This window comes from Myiozetetes cayanensis, unplaced genomic scaffold (genome assembly GCF_022539395.1).
Source record: "Myiozetetes cayanensis isolate MyiCay16 unplaced genomic scaffold, myiCay2020 scf2-11, whole genome shotgun sequence".
NCBI classification, from domain to species: domain Eukaryota; kingdom Metazoa; phylum Chordata; class Aves; order Passeriformes; family Tyrannidae; genus Myiozetetes; species Myiozetetes cayanensis.
In genome coordinates, this window is record NW_026087411.1 from 21,780,730 (window position 1) to 21,804,868 (window position 24,139).

At 45.5% G+C, this 24,139-nt stretch overlaps 1 long non-coding RNA gene across 1 annotated transcript; it reads left to right on the top strand.

Moving 5' to 3' along the window:
• On the top strand, positions 1 to 23,411 carry LOC126640741 (uncharacterized). The gene is made up of 6 exons (XR_007629126.1): positions 1 to 221; positions 617 to 7,562; positions 8,603 to 8,839; positions 9,203 to 9,339; positions 14,301 to 14,486; positions 19,467 to 23,411. It is a non-coding gene; the product is annotated as an uncharacterized LOC126640741 (long non-coding RNA).
• The last annotated feature ends 728 nt before the right edge of the window (positions 23,412 to 24,139 follow it).

The following is a 24,139-nucleotide window of genomic DNA, read 5'->3' on the forward strand; positions in this document are numbered from 1 at the left end:
CGTTGCTATGGCGGAAGCCCCGCGTGGCGACGCCCTAGCCCCCGCGCGCACGCGCGAGCGGGCCGGGGAGAGAGCGGGGACCCGCAGCCCCCTCGCGCTCGGCTCCCCCTCCGCCACCCGACCGAGATGCCCAATCACAGGGCAGCCGCCGGCTGATTGACGCCCCGGCCGACTAATGGCGACGCCCCTCAGAGTGGTGGGGCGGGGCTACCTGCCCCAAGGTGTGCGGGGCGGGGGGGAGGTCGCTGAGGGGAGAGTGGGCGGCTTGGGGAGCCTTGTGGGAAAGGACGGGGATTGGGGGGGTGTGGTTATCAGCGGGGCGTAAGGAGGTTTTGGGCTGCTGGGAGCGGGGCTAACAGGGATTGAGACGGGCGTGAGGGGTCGGGGGGCATCCCTGGGATGGCCACGGGGCATCCTTGGGATGGCCGCGGGGCGGGCGGGGAGCCCGCAGGGCGAGCGAGGCGAGGCGAGGCGAGGCGGCCGCAGTAGGAACGGCCAGGGCCGGGCGGGCGGGAGGAAGAGCCGACGAGGCGGAAGTGTGGACTTTGGGACTTTCCTTTCTCTCTCTCTCTCTCTTTTTTTTTCTTTTTCTTTTTTTTTTTTTTTTCCCTTCGAGAGTTTTTCACTACCTACTTTGGTGCGATCTCAGTCTGGCACTCCTGATTGGCTCGCGCTGCTGCGGCAAGAGCCTTGCGCTTCCCACCGGCACCCGCGGATCCCAGATCCCGGCGCCTGCTTCGTCCGGATGGCCGAAACGTCTGGCTTTGTCCTCGGCACAAAGCTGATCCCGAGCAAACGCTGCTGCGGAGACCGGGGCGCTCGGAGAAGCCGCTGTTCTGTGTTTATGGTAGTCCTGCTCACTCCGACCGCTACGACAATACTCGTTCCTTAATGTTTTCAGGCAGTGAAGCTCGGGCTGCTTGTAAACAGAGTAAACAGGCACCGACTGATGTTACGAAAATGTATAGAAAGTTAGGTTTTTATTACTGAATCCTGACTGCAGCGATGTTCCTGGTTTGAATCGATGAGTAAACCCCCCCAGCATCAAGCTTATTTAAGTATGTGCCTACTTGTAAGCAGAAAACAAAACCAAGACTTGGCATGTTTTCAAGGCTAGGGTATGAGGCAACTAACATGAAGCTTCAATTCTAAAGGTGTGAGCCATGCTTACATACCGTACAGTTTTCATCCATATTGCTGTTCTAATTAAAGGGGTTTAATATTGATTTCATTTTTCCCCTCCTTGTAGCCTACCCCAGTGAATGCCCTTTGTAGATGCTGTTAGGCCTGTTCACATTAGATAGAAGTTGCGGAAAGACACCATACAGAAGATTCATGTATTGAAAAAGCAGTCCTATTGCATCAGGCTCTTGTGTGGGGTGACTTACTCTGACCAAGGGTTCCTTTTGTAAGAGAATTTGCAATAGATTTGTAGTGAAACTAGCAAAAGACCTACCAGCATGACCTGAGCTTGAATTGGACTGAGGGGATAGTTTTTCCCTATGGTCTTTTCTGATATATTTAATCATGGAATGCTTAAATTCAAAACCAAATGTTGACTTACGTTGGAAGTATTAGCAAGAATTGAGCAGGGATGTTTTTTATTTTTTTTCTCTTTAAACAAATCAGGTATAATGCCTGTGTAATAGGTAGAGCTTCAGTTCTAAGCATATGTTTCTCTGGACAACTTCTAGTCCTGCCTTCTTGCTGTGACTGTTCTGGTGGGGAGAGGAAATCAAGGCAGGCTCTGTTTGGCAGTGGGGGTCAATGCCATATGGCAGTGCCATGGCTGACCTCTATCTCCAGTGGCATGTAGCAGAGAGCTGGGGCAGCTGTGCTTTTTAGTCTTAATTTATGTGAGTAATTTGCCTGTTTGCTGTTCCAAGCTTGCTCTTCATAGATGGGTTTCGCTATGACAGAGGGTTACAGAAGTGAGACATCCTGGGGAGGAGGGGAAGAGGATGATGTAAAGTCATGAGAACAGGGCTGGGACTGTTTCATGTTGTATACTTATAAGGGAAAATGAGTTGGAACTGGCCTGTTGGCTCACTCTGTTTCAAGAGGTCTTTTTGGAAACACTGCAGCGGGTGGAGAAGGTATCTAACTGGTTAAAGAAACTTCAGTGAGGACAGGAACTCCTTCACAGCAGAATAAGATATCTCATGGTTTGGGAACCACTGCTGCACATAAATCCTGTGCTGCTGTTTGTGTAGAGGAAAGGGAGTCTGTTTTTCCAGCCCTGTGCTGCTCCTCACTCAGCCCTCTCCTCACACATCTGAGACCTTAAGCATCACCCCAACTGTTTGCAGCCCTGCAATTCCCTTAGTGAGAGCTTGCAGTAGGGTCCTCTCACGGCTGCTACGTAGCTGTTGTCTTGATGCCTGAAAATGAAGGGAAGCTCCTTGTTTTGAGAAGGGCAGGAGGAAATTTTGGTTCTATTTACAAGGTCCCTATCCATCAGTCCCACACTTTTGATGGGATAGAGACCTGAGCAGAGGTGAGGAAGTTGTGCCTTGTGGCTTATTGCCACACTGACAGTAACCCTCCCGCTTCTTACTGCACTGCACGCCCTGTTTTGGCCAGCTATTGTGGTGTATGAGTGAGCAAGGCTAGAGGTTTCTTGGGGTGAGACTTAGCTCTTTGTCCCCACCTTTCAGTGCAATACAAGGTTGTTACAAAGACAGATGTGAATTCTGTGACTTGTACAGCATTGTGGAGAGGAAGGGGTTCTTTACTAGCTCTTCTACCTTTCAACACTGAACAACCTTTGTCCTTTTAGCCTCCTGTTAGTGCTATAAATAAGCTAAGCTAAAAGCTCAAGCTGTATGTTTGGATGAACCAATATTGAAAGATGAATTCTCCTCCCTTTTTTAAGGTAAATGGTGTTTGCAATTAGCCTGAAACTTCCTCCTCCCCACCTCAGAAAAATCCATCCCCCAGCCATAGGGGACCCCAAGAAATTTCAGTAATTCTGTAGCTGATGGTGACTGCTGTGGCTCCAGGCAGAAACAACTGGTGTGAACTGCAGTTGACAAGTGTCTGTCCAGTGAATGATCGCTTCAAAATCCAGCATGGTCATTATAAAAAGACACCCACAGACTCCATTTTTGCACAAGACCCTGAATCAACAGAAACCTGAGATCAATACATCTGCCTCACTGACTAGCATTTGCTAGAATCACATTTGAGACTGTGACTACTTGCTTACTTTATATGCTATTTGAACTCCCCCTCCTGTCCTCCAAGCTACTGACTCATTTCCTCCTCTAAAAACCTTCCTTTTTTAGCCTTTCGCTCTGAAGTATTTGGTAGCTGTTTTGAGCTGCATGCTCCATACCTTACTTAGGCAAACTCCTACATGACAGCCCTGAAAGCCTTGCTTTTGTACCATGGAAATCGTTTGTTTTTCCCTATTAGTTTCAGTTCTGAGGGGCAGTCTTAGCTACTGACTGTATTCCTCAGCAAATTGCTTTCTTACTGTTTGAAATCAGGGAGGCAGACAATCAGCAAAGCAGCTGGTGAGCTGAAACTACCACTACTTATGCTAATTAACTGTTGTCTCCCTCTTAGCCCCCACTTTCCCCATCAGCCCTGCATCCACCTGCTGTTTTTCAAACATTTGTCCTGATCTCACAGTTTGGGCAGGGATCACAGAGGCTGCTCTTAGTCTGGACAACCACCCCAGGCCTGCAGAGCACCCAGTGGAAGGATCAGGCCCTGACTCTACGTGCTGTGTCATGTAAGCGAAGGAAGCAGGTGGTGTCCCCTTGTGTAAGGCCTGGCATGGTGGTAGCCCAGAGCTTTGGTCATGGCTGATGGATGCTACTGTAACTGCACTAGATGAGTGTGCCTGAAATGTAGTTCCTTTTTCACAGGGCTTATGGAATATTGGTTCTGTGCTTTTGGCATTGCAAGGATCAGCAAAGATAATTATAGACAGGAACAGAAAGTCTCTGTAAACCTTACATTCGTAGCTATTTCACTGGCAGAAACAAAGCCACAAGGAGCCTATCACTGTGCATTGCTGAAATATTCAGTTTATTAGGTGCATTGGAGTAAAAATTTAAAGGGAAATTTTGAGAGAGAAGGAGAACCTAAAGGTGATTTCCAGAAACTGCTGTGATGCTCTATTCCTTTTCTCAGGAGGCGGTGAGGTGCAGCAAACAGCGTGCAGAAACCAAGAGCCCAGTGTCTCGTCTAATGCTCTGTCCTTGCCCCTGGAGTGAAACTGGGCAAGCTGCTTTTCCCCTTTACATTAGATATTTGGTTTTGAAGCGTTAACTTTGTTCCTGCCTTTTCTATATTGCAATTTGAGATTTGGGGCAGATCAGAGCTAGATGTTGTTTATAAATACTTGCTATTTTTACAGTAATGAAAAGGCTGTCCTAAATTGCTACAGATGAATGCCAGAACTTGTATTCCTTTTAATTTGCTATCAACTTCCACAATTGCTGCAGGTTGTAATCCTTTTAATTTCCATATGGTAAAACCTGCAGGCTATGAACAACCAGACCTGCTTGCTGCTGGGTTAATTTTCATCAGAAACCTTTCTGGATTGAGTGTGATGGGGAAGGTAGCCCAATGCTTCATCATCCCTGGGGCGTTTTTTCCACTGAAAGGACAAAGGAGTAAATAGCACAAGAAGGCAGCTGAGGAATGGAACAGCTCTGTGTTAATTTAAGTATACAAGAATGTCATCAAGCTACTGACCTACCTGGCTTATCTATTTACTTATCTTTTTTCCCCCCCTTTGATTTTGTTGCCACTAAAGGACCTGGATGGTGAGAATGAAAAGCATTCTGCCCCAGAATCAGCTAAAGGACTAGTTGCTGCTCAACTCTCCCCTAAATTGTCAAAACAGGCAATGTGCAAAACTTAAAATTATATTTTCCCTGCTTACATGTGAATTGGATCTTAAATCCTGTCAGTATGAGAAGGGAGGCACATATTGAGCACAGAGGCCTTGAACTCCTCTTAACCAGTAGGTAAAGCTTTAGGCAGCATCTCTGGCCACATTACCTAAAAGCTTTGCAGCATTCACTGTGATTATGCTCCTGAGCTTTTGCTGTGAGACAGGGCTGCAAATGCAGCCCCTTTTATAGATGAGGAGGGCTGAGCTGAGAGAAGCTGCACGACTCTCCCAGCCTCAGGCAGGAAGTCTGTGGTAAGTCCTATGAAGCCTTTGCTACCCTAACCTTCAGGCCGTCTCTTTTCTGCGCATGTAAGATGATAATGCTGCTACATCAAATGTACAATGGCTGCAGAAATTTCTAGAAGAATAAGCATTTTTGGCTTATGTGGGCTTTGTTCCAGGTGAGGAGGTGGTTGCTGATGCCATTAGCAATTGCTATCTGCAATGCTATTAATAATTATTTTATTTCCTGACTAAATTAGCCCCCACTCCTCTCACACCGTGACCTAGACAGAAGGTTGCCTTAGCAGTTTGATTTTCTTAGACAGAATTTACACTTAGGTGCATCAGAATAATAAAGAAGCCTTTTGGAGGTGTGTTGCTCCTGCATGATGGCGGTTCTGGCTTGGGAACTGCTAGCCTGTTTATTTTTGTCAGAGCTGTGGCCACTTATTGAACCTGTGTAGGTTTGGCACTGTGGAATGGGGGAAAGTTGGTTCTTGTTATTAGTGGTTAAAATTGGGAGTTCATTACAAGGAAGGCTTCTGAGGGTAAGATTAGATGGCATGTGAATTAGCCCTATCCCATGTGTCACCAAACATGCAAGGTGCTGTACAGGCGTAGACTGGAAAATCCCCACCCTAATCTGCTTACTGTCTAACCATAAGAAATGCATGGGGTAATGAAAAAGGAAGCAATGAGGCCATATTAGTCATTGCACGAGGGATGTTCATCAACAGAAGCCTTATAGCTGTGGAGGGTTTGCTAGAAGGTAGTGAAGGTCCATCTGTGAAAAGATGTAGCATTGAATGTGATTTCTGGGAATGCAGTGGTGTGTGAGGGGAGTGTTCTGAGAATTTAGGGTGGTTACTGCAGGCCTGAGTTGCAGAGGCAGGTATGGAGAGGTAAGCACTCATTTCCAAAGCACAGCCCTGGCTATTGTGGTGCTGGAGAGAAGCCACAGCACTGCCAGTGCCTGTGGAATACAGCTGGGGCAAGCTGCAGGACAAATCTGCCCACAGCCTGGGATTGGGTGGGTCTAAGCTGGATGTGCCAGTAGTGTGGTGGTAGGTGCTAGGGTGAGCAAGCATACCAGGTTTTTTTTGCCTTCCAGTATATCAGGTAGTCTAAAAAAGGGCATTGCTTTCCTGATGAACCTGCCTCACACATAGATGGACAACACTCCTTGCCACTTCTGCCACTTGGACTGTGCAAGGTGAGGTGTAGGAGCAGGAGGACATTGCAGAGACAAACTGGAAAAGAAGAGGATCTCTCTGTGTTTCCTGCAAATGTGCAGGCAGACAGAACACAGCTATGGATGGGAGCCTCTGACAGTATCCCTGACCTCTCTCCTGTCTGTGTTGTGGGTGCCATCAGCCTGCAGGATGTGGTCTTTGTGTATAGATCATGAATGGAGTTGAGTGGCTTGATAGCTATAGCTCTGCCACCTGGGCAGACAGCTGGGCCATGGTGAGCTATGTGTATGTGCTGTGGTTGTTCTTGTCCAGGGACATGGCTATGGGGAGGTCTCTACTGAAAAACAGGGTAGTGCGAGTGGAACATCCCTTTCCCACCACCCTTTTTAGATCTGTTCTCTGTGTCAGAATCTGTATTGGTGGCCTGTGCTTGGCATGCTGGCTGTCTTCTGGCATGCTGAGTGGAGAAAGGCTGGCTGGTGTGGTGGAATGAACCAGTTTGGTGAGCAATCTTCAGCAACCACTGATCTCTTTCTGAGCATTTGCATTGCTTAAGTTGCACAGATCAGTTCTCCTGATGGGTAATCACCCAACAAGCTGTATGTGGTTGCTGGCAAGAAGCATGACTGCAGCTGCATTTCTGAAGGAGGCCAGGATGGACAGGTTGCCAATCACAGAATATGCTGAGTTGGAAGGGACTCACAAGGATCATTGAGTCCAATCCTTTGCCCTGCAGAGTATTGTCCAAACACTTCTTGAACTCTGTCAGACTTGGCACTGTGACCACTTCCCTGGGGAGCCTCTTCCAGCACCCAGCCACCCTCTGGATGAAGACCTTTTTTCTAATATCCAACCTAAACCTCCCCTGACATGAACTCAGGCCATTCTCTTGGGTCCTGTCACTAGTCACCACAGAGGAGAGATCAGTGTCTACCCCTCCTCTTCCCCTCATGAGGAAGTTGTAACTGCAATGAGGTCTCCCCTCAGTCTCCTCTTCTCCAGGCTGAACAGACAAAGTGACCTCAGCCATTCTGCTCTTCACACGACTTTCCCTTAAGGCCCTTTGCCATCTCGGTTGCCCTCCTTTGGACTCTTTCTAATAAATTCATATCTTTCTTATATTGCAGTGCCCAAAACCGCACACAACTCCTGGACAGTGCTTCCCCTGTCAGATTGCCCATCACAGAAGTCTTACTCCCAGCATATGATGCTTTGCTGTTGCCGTGCTCAAAAAGGTACTTCTGACCTTCACTCCAGCTCCAAGGGCCTTGGCTCCGGGCAGGTGGTTTATTTACCCTCCTCTCCTGGATCCCAACTGACTCGGTCCCAGATTCAGCCTCACTCCAGCTCAGGGTGAGGCGTCCCTACAGCTATGAGATGCCCCGCTGAGGAGGCCAGGCCCTGAGGTAGAGCAAGGCTGCCGTTGCCCTCTCCTGGCAGTTTGAGGACAGTGCCCATTGAATGGAGGTGGAGCGGGGAGCAGAGGGCTGTTGTCCCTTGCCATACCAGCTGCCTGCTGGTGACTGAAGACACGGCTCCATCTGGTGGCATGAAAGGAATTTGTCTGCATGTCTGTCGGAGAGCAGCCCTGACTTTCTCAGCCACGTGCAAACTAGTAGTCTCCAACTATTTTTTTCTCCCTTTTTTTTTTTTTTTATCTTCTGAGGAGTTAGGCCTCTCTGTGGCTTTGCCTACCTGCCTGATGTTCTTGTTTCTCCCCAGCTACTGCGACTACTTCTTACAGAGAGGCTTAAGCTGACAAACGTGCCCAGCTCTGGGTCATTCCTGGAGCGTGGTACAATTTCTCAGTCTGGGAAGAAGCGCTAGAGAGCTGCAGAGGGCATTGCCAAAGGACAGGCTCTCTGCTATGGCCTGAGATGTGACAGCTCTGCTCCCATTAGACATGTCCTGGGTCAGATCAGAGGTCTGTCTAGCCTGGTGTCCTGTTCCTGGCAGGACATGCCTGGGAAAGGAGGGACAAAGGCAGCTGGCAGCATCTATTGTGCAGGCAGGAATGTCTTGGGTTTGTCATTATGCTGCTTCCCTGGATTTTGTCCTTTCTGATTTTGACTCATCACCATCTGAACCCATGAAGACTCCTGGTGTTGCTACACCTTCTGGAGGTGCAGCTGGGCAAGAGACCTCTGCCCTGGGCTAGGAGGTATAAACAGCTGTCCAAGGTTACATGGACATGGTTCATCTGCGTGCTGGGGCTGCAGGTCAGAGGACTCGCCAGAAAGGATTGGTGATATTTTATGTTGCGTCTCTTTTCCAGGTTTTTTGGAAGGGCGAGAGATGCCAGATGTGTCCAGAGGAGGAGCAGAGAGGAGCAGTGGCACACAACTGAGAACCAGGTGTCAAGCTGGCCCTTAAGGAGCAAACCTTGTACATGAGCTCTCTGTATGAGATGGAGTGGTTTGGGTCCTCCAGGTCCCATGAGACCCCAAACTGTTTGAGGGCTACTGGACACTTAATCTTGACTGTTGCCTAAGAAGGCAATGCCAAAAATCAGGTAGGGAAAAGTGGAGGCCTCTTGTTTTGTGAAAATCATGGCAGTCCAAGCACTTTTTCACCCAGATTTTCTTGGTTTTTTGTCTGGGTTTTGCTTCTGTTTTGGCGTCTTGTGAAACCTGGATGGTGAGGATTGAGATGTCTCTCCCTTTGGCTGGCAGATTACACAGCTGCTAGCATTTCTCCAAGCAGACCAATTTCATGTACTTCCCTTTGATTTTGTTATCGGCTTCTCATGAGACATCCCATCAGCTTTCCTGTTGTGTCATTAGCATCTCAGATTCCCAGAGCAGTACTGTCGCCTGTTTGGAGCCACAGCAGCCCTAAAAAACACTCATCTGGTGTTTGCTGTGGATTTTTCTAGGAGAGGTCGGCACGGGACTGTTTTCCTGTTATCTCTTGAGACTTCCATGTGAGCAGACAAAAGTATGGGACCACTGAAAATCCATCTTTGCAGATTCACATTTTGCCACCAGAGAGCTCCCCTTCTCCACACCAAGGGTAAGGAAATAGAGACCAATGTGGCAAAAAAGTCCTTCAGTCTCTACCACATCCCAGCTCTTGTAGTATGGGCTGAATGAACTCTGTGCTGCTTGCTCACCTTAAAAAGAAATACTGTTTTAGTGCTTGGATGAGTTTTGCCCCCTTCATTGTAGGCTTCTTAGGAGATGGAGAACATTGAGGCTGGGAATATTGAGGCTGCCTAATGAGAGAAAACACAGTGAGCAGGTGGAAATCTGATAGCTGCAATGCATTTTTTTCTCACCCTGGTGATTTTGGTCTTTCTGATAGAATAGCAGGACTTGAAAGGGTCTGCCTGCAGCACACCCTTGCTGCTAGTTGACCTACAGAACAGTGTTGCACTTGTGCTTCTAGGAAATGTTGGCACATCCAGTAAGTTTAGTTTTGTACTAAACTGAGTTTACTCAGTTTACTGAGTTTTGTACTAAATTTGGGTTGTAATCACCAGTGATGTCACTTTTTCTGTTTAATTACAGGGTTGAAGCATTTACTCCCCCAGACAGTGTAATTCTGACCTTTTCCATCCACTCTTCTCCCTGTCTGGTTCCTTTCCTGCTCTTACCTGGCACTTTTGCAAACATATATCATCCTCCCACATTTCTGCTTTGCTGAGGAGACAAGTCTTTCACACTTGGAGGAAAAGATAATTGGTATAGTTCATTCAATATGTGAAACTCATAACTGAAAAATTAGTAGTCTGAACACTACAGTGGGTTTGGAAATATGACTGCAATTCTGTTTTTTGAAGCTGATGTGACTGATGTCTTACTTTCCTTCTGCATCTTTCCTCACAGCCCCTTACCCATGCTGAGAGTGTGAGGAAGCCCTAGCTCACTTGGAGCCTGTGAGACATTGGCTAAGGAGCAGTGGCCACCCCCACGGCATCTTGGCAGAGAATGAATCAGCAAACTAATACCCTCAACTCCTGGCTCCAGCAGAGGTTGAAGGGCCCATCCTTGCAACTGCTCTCAATTTGCTCAATCTCCTCCATTTTTGTTTAGACACCCCTTTTCTGTGGTGCCCTGTGCCCAACAGAAATCTGAAAGGAACTGAGGGCTGAGGAGAATAAGGCACTAGGATTCACAACAGTCACATCTCATCAGATCTGCTCTCCCTTGTCCTGTGTTAGAGCCTCTTCAACAAAGGACCTGTCTGCCAGCAGTAGCAAAAGTACCTAAAAAAAGCAGCAGTAGCTGTAAATTTACAACAGCCCATTCCTCTAGAGCCTCCAACCAATGGATGTAAGCTGTGCAACTGTAACCCAAAGACTGACTCCTTCCTCTTCTCACTTTGCTCGCTGGAGATGATGAGCAAGGGCCACACTTGGCTGTAGTCAAGAGGAAATTCACAGCTCAGTGTTGTGGGAATTTTTATTGCAACTTATTGTGCTCTGAAAATCGTCGGGTGCAAACCTAAGCAGTTATAATGCAGGGGAAGTAGAGCCATGGGTAATCAGAAAAGCTTGGTTAGTCTAGAAAGCATGATCTTCAAGGGAAGATGGAGGGAACTGGAAGGTTATTTAGTTCAAGGAAGAGATGACTTCAGAGGTTATAGCAATCTTCAAAAATATGTGAAGTCATCTATGGAAGAATAATGTGTTCTTTGTGTTCCTGCTAGCTCTTAGTATTAGATTATAGCAAGGGACATCAGACTGTGAAATCAGAGAAATGTTTCTAAGGGTGAGGATAGCAAACCAGAAGACCAAGTTCCTTGGGAAAGAAATTAATCTCCTTTCTTAGAGGTTCTTAAAAAACAGTGTCAGAAATGATGTAACTCCTATCCATGTCCTCAGCTGGTCTGTCAGAGCAAAGGATGTTCTCAGCAAATGTTTCTGTAGTATGCAAAGAGAAGAGTGGAAGCACACCTCAAGAGACCTACCAGGCAGATTTTTTCTCCAGGAAACCAAGGACACAGCTCTGGCACTTTTCAGTCCAACATGGCTTCCTTCTCATTGTGGTTGGAATTAGCTGTCTGGAAATACTATCCTAACCTGGAAGACAAGCCTGTTCTGCAACATTATGCCTTCTCTGGTCATGACCATCCCTGGCTGCGCTGGGCAGTAGCATCACACCAAGCAGGATCTCCCCAAGCTAGAAGGAGAAGCTTGTCCCAGTCCTAAGTACAGATTGGCCATACACGTCCCTGTTTGAAGTAAGGGACTGCAGCAGCTCTAGGGAGTTTGTAGGAGGTCCCTGGGGTATTGGTTTTGTTCTTGGGAGTGCTGGGTTAGGCAGGATCGCCAAGCAAGGCAGAAACTTTGTGCTGCCTGACATATGCTGGGAGCTTCATCTTGCTGAGAAGCAAACCAGCTGTACTGAACAGCTGCCTCAGAGATAGACCTCATCTGCAAAACACTCTCTCTTGGTAAGCTCCCTGCTGTGGGTGCAGAACCTGATTCTCACTCCAGCATGTGGGAATTCTAAATGGGGTGGGAACTCATGCTGGTGCCCTATGAAGTGTCCTCTCTTTCTCCTGAACCATGTAAGGGATCTTTAACATTAATGAATTGGCTTCAGTGCTGCAGCAGCTGTAAAACGAGTTCCACTTTTAGTTGAAATAGGTTGCATTTTGACTGAAGAATTTTTGCTCTCCAGATTTTCACTAGAAATTCGTATCTAAAGAATGTATATCTTGTACATCATTGATAGTCAGAACAGCTTCTTAGCCTAGACGAATCCTGATTTGCAAAACAGCTGTCTCACAGGGCCAAAACCCTGGGTGGAGAAGACATGTCCTGGAAAGCTGTCTAACCTATGAGGGTGCATCAAAGCAGCAAGACTCCTGCAGTAGTAAATGTAGTGCAAGTCAGGGGAAAATGTTTCAAGTCAGGGTAAGTTTGGGGTTGTATATTGGAAGACCAGCATATGCTGGCATGCATCTGTGTGTAAATATCCACAGGCAAAAAAGCCAGGGCTCTTCTAGAGTGGAAGAACTTGCTTCATCATTTATTTACACACTCCAACACTTGCATTTTCATGAGGCCTAGATATATTGTGTATTTGCTAGAACAAACACAGGAGAGGACTCTTCTAAGCTCTTGATAGAATCATTAAGGAGCTTCATGTCTACTTGTGATTTTCCACTTCTTTGAGTTTACTTTGAAATGTGAACATAAAATCTGGCACCACAGGCACTATGTGAATTTGTGATGGTCTTGGGAGCACTGCTTCTCCATAAAACAGTGTCTTGATCCTATCCAAGCACAGATGTTTGTTTGTCTGTGACAGCTGTAGTATCATTGATTTGTGCTTGTTGAGCTATCACACTTTAATGGAAATTCTTTAAAGAAGTTGCAAATAGTTCATTTTAGTAGACTGATCCAGCAAACATGGCAGTAAACTCCTTGGAATAGAGTCTGAATTACACAAATAAGAGAGTTACGTGTGAAGGTGAAATGGAAAGCATTCTGTTTTTATGGCATGTTGCAGTGGTTACCAAACCTTATGGTTTTGTCAGCAGTCTCAGGATGTTATATATATATATAATTTTTTTTCTTAAAATCCCAGCTACTGGAAGGAAGATATTGAATAAGAATCTCCATTTTATAATTTTTAAAAAGTAAGTAAGTTTCTAACCTTCATGGTTGCTTAGAAAAACATGAAATCATGAGCTAAATGTTCCAGATAGGATGTTGAAATCAAAACCAAACACAGTGGAAAAATTTCTTCATAGCTTTATACTTCAGATAGTAAGTAAACAGGCTTAGATTGGCTTAGAAATTCTACACTTTGGAAATGTATCAATGTCTGACTTTTGGGACTTGACTGCTGGCATGAGGACACATGTGATTTTGGAATCAGAATTCAATCTCTTTTGTTAGACCATATTGACATTTATAAAAAGTAAATATTTCTGTCAAATAAAAAAAAAATTAATATTTCTCTGATGAGAACACTTCTTTTTCAAAACTTTATTTAACGTTGCTTGAGTCCCATTTTGTCACCTGTTTTGTTTCTCAACTAATTTTGTTCTTCTCTGATTTGAGAATTCCATCCTGAATCTCTTTTGGCGCATACTTCTGGACTTTAATGTTTCTGTCTGGAGATTTGCATTTGGTTAGGTTTTGATGTTGACCTCAAATTTGGTGTTATCTTCCTTTCCTCATTTTGGCTTTTTCATCCTGTTCTTTGCTTTCCAACTTTGTTTTGAGCTAGTGCTGTAGATTTCCACCTTGGGTGATCGGTGGTGTTCTACCTGGACATTGCCTTTTGTCAGCTGAGTGTGTGATGTTTCCAAGTGGCTCAGTGCAGCCACTCAAAGTCACATTTGAGCTCATCTTCTTGTGACTGGGGAAATTGTTCGCTTGTTTTGTTTTTTCAAAGGAGATGAATAAATTTTTGGTGAAAGACATGCACAGTGCAGGAATTCATGGAGAGGGAATTCCAGTTCTCCAAGCAGAACTAGCCCTGAGGGTCTGTAGTGGCCAACTTTGTGGCTGCACTGCTAGTGAAGCTATTGGGTGCTGCAAGAGAAGTTGAAAGATGAAAAACAAAGAGCTCCTCTCTCCTATACCCCACTGTGTGACATGGTAATGGTGACTGTGTAACTTCTTCCATGCTGCAGCCTTCAAATAAAAGCTTGTTCTTGCATTCAGGTTCTGGAGCTCACAGGCAAATTCAAGTTCAGATGTTGCCTTAGCCTGAACTGTGGCACTTTTTGAAAGCTGGAAGACAGATGTCTAAACACACTTTCTGTGGGCCTAAGATCTTGTTCTTAGGAGCTGGCAGAATTGAGCAAGGCTCCATCCACAGCAGTAAGCCTGAACTTAGTCCCTACATCATGAATATTTAGAGGTCAAGCTAGCAGCCAGCAAATGAGAACAGAAACCCTGTTGTAATCCCAGGCCTTAAGCCTGCCCTTTGTCTTGCAGAAGAGTTCTGTTTCCTGACTTAACTGACTATGTTTACAACTATGTTGTAAACTGTATTCCATATTTGCAGAATGAAAATAAATTGCCTGCAAAGCCCTGGTTATTGGAGTCTGAAGGAACAGCAGTGGGATGAGTATGATGTACACAGGACGCTCACGGCAAGAGTATGTTTTGGGGAGGTCCTGGTCCAGAGAAGGTCAGGAACCAGCATACGGCACTGTCCCAGGCTGCCAGCCCATCTGAAGAGGATCTTGAGGTACGTATAACAGCTCTGGCTGCATGAATTAAAGAAAGGCATGATGGTGTGCACAGCCCATCTACAGATGAAACTGTTTCTTTGGAGCCAGTACAGCCTAACGGGTCTCTTCCAAAAACAGTCATCCTCTCTAAACCTGTCCTGCACAATTTTGGAAAGGGTATAGTTTTTCTCCTAGATCGTGGGAGGCAGATTGTTTTTAGGGGAGAAACCACAAGTTAGTGCTTCCGCACAGTTCTGAATTCTGCAACTGTCCCTACAGGCTCCCAGCATATAGGACCATTTCTCCCCTGGGGAAATTTCACCTAAGTGAAATTATGTTTCTAACCTAGACTATACATTGTTTAGGATATACAAAGTACTATCCCTAGTGTTTGATTTTTTTTCCAGATGTTTTTTGTTACTTTTTTAAGATTAGAAATTCACAGAGTAAGATCTGCAGCTCTGAACATCAGATATATGAGACAGAACTTTCTTAATCATAGGTTTGATAGATTTATTAGTCAGAGTCCTTGTCTTCAGAGCCTAAGGGTTTGTATCTATCACCTTGTAGCTTATCCTGTAGTAGACCTCTGGTCCAGGACTTTGAGGTTGCATGGATAATTAGCAGTGAAGCTCTTACATTGCATCTAATTCACGCCTTTCCCAGTATTATTAGCCTCATATGACCCTGTTTGTGCTGGTTGCAAGGCAAGGGCCAATCCATACATTAAGCAATGTATGTCAGGCTGCCAGAAGATAGGGGCAGGGGTAGCTTTACTTCCATTTTAAACCAACATTCCTTTGAGCTGTACCTCAGGTCATGCCTCAAAGCATGGACTGACTTATCTGTGTTTGCCAGTCCTTAATAAGTGGTGTGTACACACATTTCAAAGGAAGCTGTTGGGTGGTATATAGCCATTAAAAGCACTTGAGCAGGTGGTTAGGGAGGTAGAAAGTTAGAAGTGGCATGACCAGGTCTATAAAGATACTGTGGCACTGCTGGTCTCCAGAGCAATTAGTTACCCCTTTTCAAGACACTAATTTCCAAATTGCTACTTAAAATTCCTAAGTGGGGACTTAGTAGAAAGCATGACCTTAGAACGGGACTCAGCATTCTTGCAGGAGCAAGATGCAATAGCAGAACCAGCGAAAAATCCCAGACTTTCTCAGCCTCTCCTCAAACTCCAAAGCATGTTGGAGTTTGACCATCAAAGCCCAAATCCATGAGCTATAGTAGATCTGAAAGGAGTGGTTCCTGACAGATGTGATGTCTTTGGTCTTTATTTCTCCTTCCTTCTCCTCACCCAGCCAGGGTGTCATTGCAAGGTGACTGTGATGTTTCTCAGCAGTGCTTTTGATATTTGTGAGTAATGCCTGTGCCTAGTTGCTGTGTTTGTTTGGGATTGGCTTGGTGGAAGACTCTTACCTGAGTACTGTCTCCTGTGAGATTTTTGTTTCCTGTATGGAGTTTGGTTTTTCCTTTTTTGAAAAACCAGGTTTGCTCTGTAAGAGTATGCAGGAAATTTGTATTTTGGCCTTGTTCTGTAATATTTTCTTGAAATTGACTGGTCCTGTAAAGATTCTTGAAAGTATCAACAGAGAGAGCAAAGTTCTGTTGTACAGTGTAGTAAAAAAATTCTTAAGCATTGGGTATAAGTGATTTACTGAAATGTCTAGTTTCTCGTTAGAATGTGGGTAGGACAGAGCAGATAAAATACAACTCCTAGATATCAGAGATGGAAGAGACCCTGAGTGTCCATTTTGTCCATTTCCCTGACAGCATCTGGGATTAGCCTAAGTAAAACTTAATAATAGCTGTTTGTCCAGTGGCATGAATTCTGTCCCCTCTCCTGGCAAACTCCGCATCTGAACAGAATAAACTAGATGTGCCTATTCCTGCAGTGTTTGTCAGAAATCTGGATCCAGTGTTTCATTGCATGCTGAAAGGCATGAATTCATTCCAGAATAAACCAAGCATGCATCTGCTTTACTTGTGTGCATGTTTGTGCTTCAAACCCTTGTCTCAGTACCTTATGGTGCTGCTGCCTTCCTCTCTCTGTGTTCCCAGACGTTTTGGGTTTTTGAACAGTTATTCTTTGGCGCACTGTATCTCTGTCCTAATGAGAGAAAGTTCGTTCCACCTGGGTGTTGAGGAACACACTAGTGTAAATACCTGGTGTGCAGCTGAGGTGTGAGCTGCAGATTATGTCTGCGGTGGTGGGAAATGGCTGGAGTCCTTGGGAAGGGACTGTTACCTGGCACTGACCCTTTCCCTGACAAAGGGCACGGGGCCTTATGGCTTGACCAGGGGGTAGCTGGTCACCCAGAGACTCTGAAGGAACCAGGGAACAGCGAGAGACCCCAGACTAAATATCACCACTGGAATGAATGAACATACTATAAGAGTACATTATCTAAGGAATTCCTTTGGAGGCACCAGCTCAAGGTGTTATGGTGTTTAAGGAACCAGTTGTGTGCGATTCTGCTATGGAAAACCTGGGGCTGAGCCGGTGAGGGAACTCTGACTGTGAGTGTAGTGTGTGGTAAGTGGGGCATTGCTGTGAAGGGACTTTGGTTCCAGCAGTGAAAATCTGGGATGGTAAGGATGTGACTGTCAGAGTGGTCCTGAATGGTAGGACAGGAAGGTTTCCTTAACACTAGGAATCTGATAAGAGCTGCAGAATATTTTTGGAGAGTTACTGAATGGTTTGGTAGGGTGTTTTTACTGCAAAGATGCTCTGGTGAAAAGTAATGATGTATCTTCCCAGTATAATGCTGGGAAAATTTACATTTATGTCTCCCTTCATTGCCTGGATTGCTTTTTGAGAAGCCCTAGTTTTTGCAAGTTTTGTGCTGTGAAAAAGGAGGGAAGGTTAGCTGTCTGCATCCTAAGGCTAGGAGATGCCTTCCTGTACACATATGGCTAAGGTTCTTCATGATATCTCCACCACCCTTCCTTCCACCTGTCCCCTGCAACCCCTCAGCTGTCTACAAGCTTCTCTTCAGTTCATTAAGCTTAGAGGTTGCCCCTGTACCTCTTGGGCCTAAGACGTGAGTCTCAACCAGAAGGCTTTGTGCATTGGAAGTTCCAGGCTTTTGAAGCTGGGTGTTGACTTTGTCCTGGGGACAGCAGGTGGGGACTGACTTTGGCACTGCAACATCAGGAGGCTGATGATTTGGAAAACTGCATTTTTGGATTGCTATAGACCTGGAGACTGTGTATCGCAGTCGTGAAGAGTTGTGTGAAGAGTTGTGTGAAGAGTTGTGTGAAGAGTTGTGCCTGGACTTATGCCATAGGATAATCATGTGGGTCCCATGTTCCCTAGTTTTCCAACAGGTGTCAAGGAGATGCTTTGAAAACACTGGCCTTGGCACAACTGCAGGCAGAACCATGGTTGTGGGGGTTTTCAAGCAATATGACCTCATCCATGACCCCAGATGCCTTTACAGAATCTGGCATATCACTGTACCTGGTTCATCTTGATTCCTCTGTACTTGGCAAATTGTCAGTGGAGAACATTTCTGCACTTCCTCATAGTCATGTCCCAAGACAGGGTGTGGCTGACTGGTTTGTGTTTATTGCTGCAGATCCAGTGCTTCCTTCTAGCCTTGGTTGATGCCACACTCTTTGCTGTGGACTTGCAGCTCCACATAAATAAGAGGCCTCCCTCAGACTGTCTGTGGGAAGGGGGCTTCCTCTGCCTTATCCCAGCTAAGGGGGTTTGCTGAGCTTGCTTGAGCGACAGGGCTTACATGCCATACTGTAAGTGATTGCTTTCAACAGCCAGCAGGATTGTCTGATTGCTAAGGTGGGCAAGAAGGGAAAGAAGGGAATTTCCTGGCCATGCTGTGAATTTTAGAGGAAAGATCCGTATGTGGGTTTTGGGGAAAGAAGGATGACAGACTTCCATTCTGAGGCACTTGGGTAGTGGAGTTCCAAGGAGTGCTCGTTGTCATGCAGTCAGAGGAAGGGTAGGATTGATGCCCCAGCACCGGAGTGAACAGACTTAAGGCAGGGACTGAACAGGGAGGTTGGCCAGTGTGTTCTCATGGTGAGGGAAAGAGGGGAAAAGGAGGGGCTTGCCAACTTGTGTAGAGTATGTGTACCTGCAAGCAGATGTGAGGTGTCTGCAAAGTTTTATAGACTAGTCTGGCCCTAGGCTTCACAGAGAAGCCAAAGAATGAAAGGGATTAAATATATGTGTGGTTCTGTACACACCCTTGCATCTTTTTGTCTACTGAAAGGGCAGTGCTCCTACCTATGAAGCAGAGAGCTTGTGGAAGGTATTACTTTGAGTGGCTTAGCAGGTTTTGCTGGCTGTCATAAGGATGGTGGCTGGATTTGGACTATGTTCTTTTAGGGCCTTATCATCCTTTGCAGGGTAGCACTTCTGAATATTTTATACCCCCTTGGAAGTTAGCACTGTTGGTGTTTGTGCTTTTTGGTGACATTTTGCTGGATAATTACTGGCACTGCCTGCCTCTGAGCATTCCATATATGCAGCTACAATTTATTTTTTCCCTCTGAAAACTCCCACTGAGAGAACTGGTGTGACTGGGCAGGTATTCAGCTGTGTCAGTCTTCACGGGATGCATTCTCTACAAAAGGGGCAAAACTGTAATTACAGCTAAACCCTCTTATTTCTTCTGTTTAATTGTGTATGGCTGATAGCAAGAATGTCAATGAAGAAGCAGTGAGGTTCTTTTAAAATTGATATTAATGAGAATAGACACATGGGAAGAGATACATGAGCACTGCTTCCAGCCTAAAAGCAGCAGCTGCAGAAACAAGTGTTACTTGTTTATCAAGACTGTGGTATGCCTAATAGGGAAAAAATGCACGAAGCTGGAATTCAGCAGTTAGGTTCCAGGTCTCAGCCCTGCTAATAGCTGCCTGAGAGCCCTATGTAAATGAATTTCTTTCTTCCTGGCCTAGGACTCCTCTGGGATCCTGAGACCAACTGTTTGCTTACTTCTGCTTTGTTTTTTTCTTTCCAGAATCTAATCTTAACTGTTTGGTGACTGCATGACTCCTAAACTGGCAGGACACTTTTACCATTCAAATGCAACAGTGTGGACTTCACAGCAGAGGATGGCTTGTTGAAGGGACTGGTTGGGCTGTTCTCTTGAGCATGGGTAAGAGGGTTTTGGAGAAAGTGCCTTTCATGTGGGGTCAGGATCAGAGAGGACTGCAGAGGCCTCTTCTTCAGTGGGATCTCCCTCCCTTGCTGCCACAGGCTTCGACTCACCCCAGCAATGAGTCACACATGGTGACTAAGCTGATTAAGCCCAGGCAGAGAAGGAAGAACAGCAGGGGATCAGAGATGGAGGAATTTCTGGACTCTACCTGGTCCCCAGGCTGGAGTCAGAAGGGGAACAAAACAGGGGCAGCTTAGAGGTCTCTCATGATTCTTGGGCCACTTTCTCAGCCTCCTCTGGTCTGTGGATTCCCTGCAAACCCAGCTTCTGCCTCGTGCAAAGGGGCTGTGCTTTCCCTGGTATTGCTTCTTTCACAGTGAAAACCCTTGTGCTCTTTCTTCCCCATGCCCTCTGCTAGGGAATGTCCAGTTACACAAACACTGTGTCTTTAAGGAGACTGATTCACTGATCATCCACATCATTTCACCTGCCCTTGACATGATGTTCCCTCACCCACTTGGCTATGCAAACCCCCTTAGAAGGGCCCCAGTGTTGCTCATGATGGAGCAGATGGGGTTTCTAAGCAGCTTAAGTTGTCTCTTTAAGGACTTGTAGAAGCAGATGTTAGAGCCCTTGGGTTTCAGGCAGCTGAGGTATTGTATAGATGTTCTCTGCATGTTTTCTGCTATAAATGCTATCATGGTAAGAGGTCTGCAACCTTCTTTTTCTCTCCTAAAGCAGCCTGAAAACTAGCATTCATAATAGGAAAGATAAGACTGTTTTCGTTTCCCCAGTGATTCTGGAAACTAGGGCCCTAGCACGTGCCTTCATCTGGCTGTGGGGAGAGAGCAGGTGGTTTTCACCTGAATTAGAACCCCCTTTAATCTTGTTCAAGGCTATGTAAGTGAAGAGGTGAATTACATCCAAACCTGAGGCTGCTGAGGTGCCCTTGAAATATTGGACCCTTTTACAGCCAAAATCCTTTGGGGTGGGGGGAGGCTTGCATTTCTGACATTATTAAAGTGGACATTGTTAATTATATGTGAGGTTGGATTACTGCATGGCATGCAGTGAGTTCTTATTGTTAATCAAGCAGAAGTAGATGAAATACAACTTTTGCTTTATTAACAATGACCTCCTGGAGGGACTTTCCCCTGTGGTTGAAAGGAAATATGCTGAGGGAAGAAATAAATAAATAATAATGTGATTAAATGAGATGTATTAAGGCATGTTTTCCATCTCTCTCTCCTGATTCTGGTCCTTGATTCAAATCTCATTCAATGTATTAGCTACATTTTGTGTTATTGGGCAATAGCCTTGCTTGTGCTGGTTTTACAAGCCATCAGTTGTATTAGAAGTTCAACTGATAGCCATACAGACAGCTATTTCAACCTGACACAAAATTATTCAGAATAACTGGAAAGAAAATACCAAGTGTCAATGTGGTTTATTAATTCCACACCCAGCTGCCCAACTTCTCTTTATTCTGTCCTCTCTGACTTTGCAGCTCCCTAGAACTAGAAAAGAGGAAGGGTTGAATGCACAATGTCAATGCATGTTCCACGTGAGAGTGCCTACCTGATTAGAGAGTAATGCTCAAACAGCTGGGGCATTTTGGCCTTTAAAAATCTCTCAAGAGTACAGGATCATGCATAATTTTTTATTCCCCCTGCTGCTCTCACTCAGGTAGTGTTTTGTTTATTGTAGAGGTGTGTGTGTTCATATGGGCATGGTTTTATTAGTTTACTCTTAGTCTAGTAATAAATATATCTTGCATAATAAATATCTCTAAGTACTACATGTTGCTGCTGGGCTGGTGCAGTGACGTAACATCACAGCCTTGATAACCCTTATGGATTTTATTTCCCCTCGGACATATCACAATAATTTGTAGGGGTTTTTTCAGGTTCCAGCCCCAGGACTCACCTGAACATACGCAAACCCAGCTACTTGTTACACTGCATTTGGCTCTGGCTGCCAGTTTGACAGGGGAAAACTGGGAAATCTAACCCTGCTTTATGGCTGATATATTTTAAAAGGAATCAGAAAGCAAGTTAAAAAAGCATTTAAGAGTGTATTAGTTTTGAGATATTTCAAAGGTAATCTCCTACCTTTAGGGAGTGTGATTATTTTTCAGTATCTGAGGTTTGCTATCTCATTACTCAGTGACAGGAAAAGCTGTTGCCCCTCCTGCAGGCCCTAGTTTCCGTTCTGAGTGCCATGCAGAGATTAGAGGTCTGCAGGCTGGCTTTCAAGCCCTGCAGGAACCAGCTAAATGCAGTTATCTTTAGACGAGTGCAGATAGCAGGCCTGGAGTGGAGGTACTCAGACAATGTGCAAGAGGCTGCCACATCGGAGATTTTTCTGGGAAGTGCAACCGAATTCTGAAACTGTCCAGAGAATAGCTCTGCATACATGCTAGGAATTGTCAAAGCAGAGAACAGGTGACAAAATCTCCTACATTTTAAGATATTCTTTCCCTTAAGATCACATGGCCCTTGAGTTAATTTTCAAGTAGCAGCAGACTTGGGGATATGGCCCACAGCAACACTACCCATTGATGTGAGCCATCATATTTTCACCTGCCATTTCTGGTCCTGTCTTTATGGGCAGGAGCCAGATGCAGGCCCCCAGATGGTGTCTAGCACTCCCAGTCTGACCAGTGACTTTGCAGGAGAGACAGACACTCAGACCTTGTGTCTCCTGCCCTGTTTAGAGACCAGCAGTCACCTTTGATGACTAGTTGTCCTCAGACTTCCTTCTAAAGGGCAGGAGAAAGAGATCCCTGACAAAGAAGCTGCAAGAGAGGGGGACAGCAATGCACAGAGTACATCACTTGCCTTGTTAAAAGCAGAAGAGGCAGACCCAACACTTCTCACTTGGCTGTAGATCCCTGCTACAAGAACTGCTTTACCTCTTTATTTTAGAACTCTACTTCTTTATATTAGATGTAGTAAAGTGATACATTAGAGGACCAATAGTAAATAAATCGTATTGAAGAGGACTTCCTGGCCTGAGGATACTTTATAGTTTAATTTTTACCAGAAGAGCAATTACCACGTTATGAATCTTGCCATTAAAATAATACATACACAGTAAGGATTAATTATGTTGTAAAAAAGCCATGGAAATCAACAGCAAGCACCACCATATAAAATATAACAATTTCGATCCAGTTTTGTTTAAAAAAAACCCAGACATTCAATTTTAAACAAAGATTGGATGTTCACAGAATATGTGGAGTTGGAAGGGACCCACAAGGATCACTGAGTCCAATCCTTTGCCCTGCACAGAACCATCCCCAAGAGTCACACCATGTGCCTGAGAGTATTATCCAAACACTTCCTGAACTCTGTCAGTCTTGGTGCTGTGACCACTTCCCTGGAAAGTCTCTTCCAGCACCCAACCACCCTCTGGATGAAGACCCTTTTTCTAATATCCAACCTATACCTCCCCTGACATGAATTCAGGCCATTCCCTTGGGTCCTGTCACTGGTCACTACAGAGAAAAGGTCAATGCCTGCCTCTCCTCTTCCCCTCATGAGGAAGTTGTAGACTGCAATGAGGTCTCCCCTCAGTCTCCTCCAGGCTGAATAGACCGAGTGACTTCAGCTACTCTTCACACATCTTCCCCTTAAGGCCCTTCACCATCTCGGTTTCCCTCCTTCAGACACTCTCTAATAGCTTAATATATTTCTTATATTGTGGTGCCCAAACTGCACACAATATTCAAAGTGAGGCCGCCCCAGAGCAGAGCAGGACAATCACCTACCTTGACTGACTGGCAATGCTTTGCCTGTTTCCCCCCCAGGACACGGTTTGCCCTCCTGGCTGCCCGGGCGCTGCTGACTCATGGTCAACTTGCTGTCAATGAAGACCCTTTCCAAGGCATTGCTTTCCAGTATCTCATTCCCCAGTCTGTACCTCCATCCCAGGTTACCCTATACCAGTTGCAGAATCTGACACTTATTGTGCTATAATACTGCTTACTGTATGGGTGATCATGCACTGGAAGAGATTGCCCTCAGAGGTTGTGGAGTCTTCCTCATTGGAGATATTAAAAAACTGTCTGAATGCAATCTGTGCAATGTGCTCTAGGATGACCCTATCTGAGCAGGGAGGTTGGACCAGATGATCCACTGGTCCTGTCCAGCCTTACCAATTCTGTGATTCTGAACTGGGGTCCACCAACACTATAGCACTGTGGCTGAGCTCTTTAAGAGTGAAAGGTCTGATCCATGCAGCTTTTCCTACAGGAGCTGGACACCTGACTCCCCAGTAAATTACAGTGAAACTAAAACTTCCTTATACCTGCTGTGCTGTCATGTTCATAAAAGCCTACTGGGAATCTGAGAAGAAATATGTTCACACAATTTTATTTTTTCCTTCTCATGTTTACACAATTTCATTACTCCTTCTCAAATTAATACAGTGTATTAGGTCTGTTTTTTACACAAGTATGTGTTATGTAGATTGCTGGGAGAATGTCGTGTCAGTCTTTGTGGACAGCTCAGAGAGTAATTGTTGGCCTC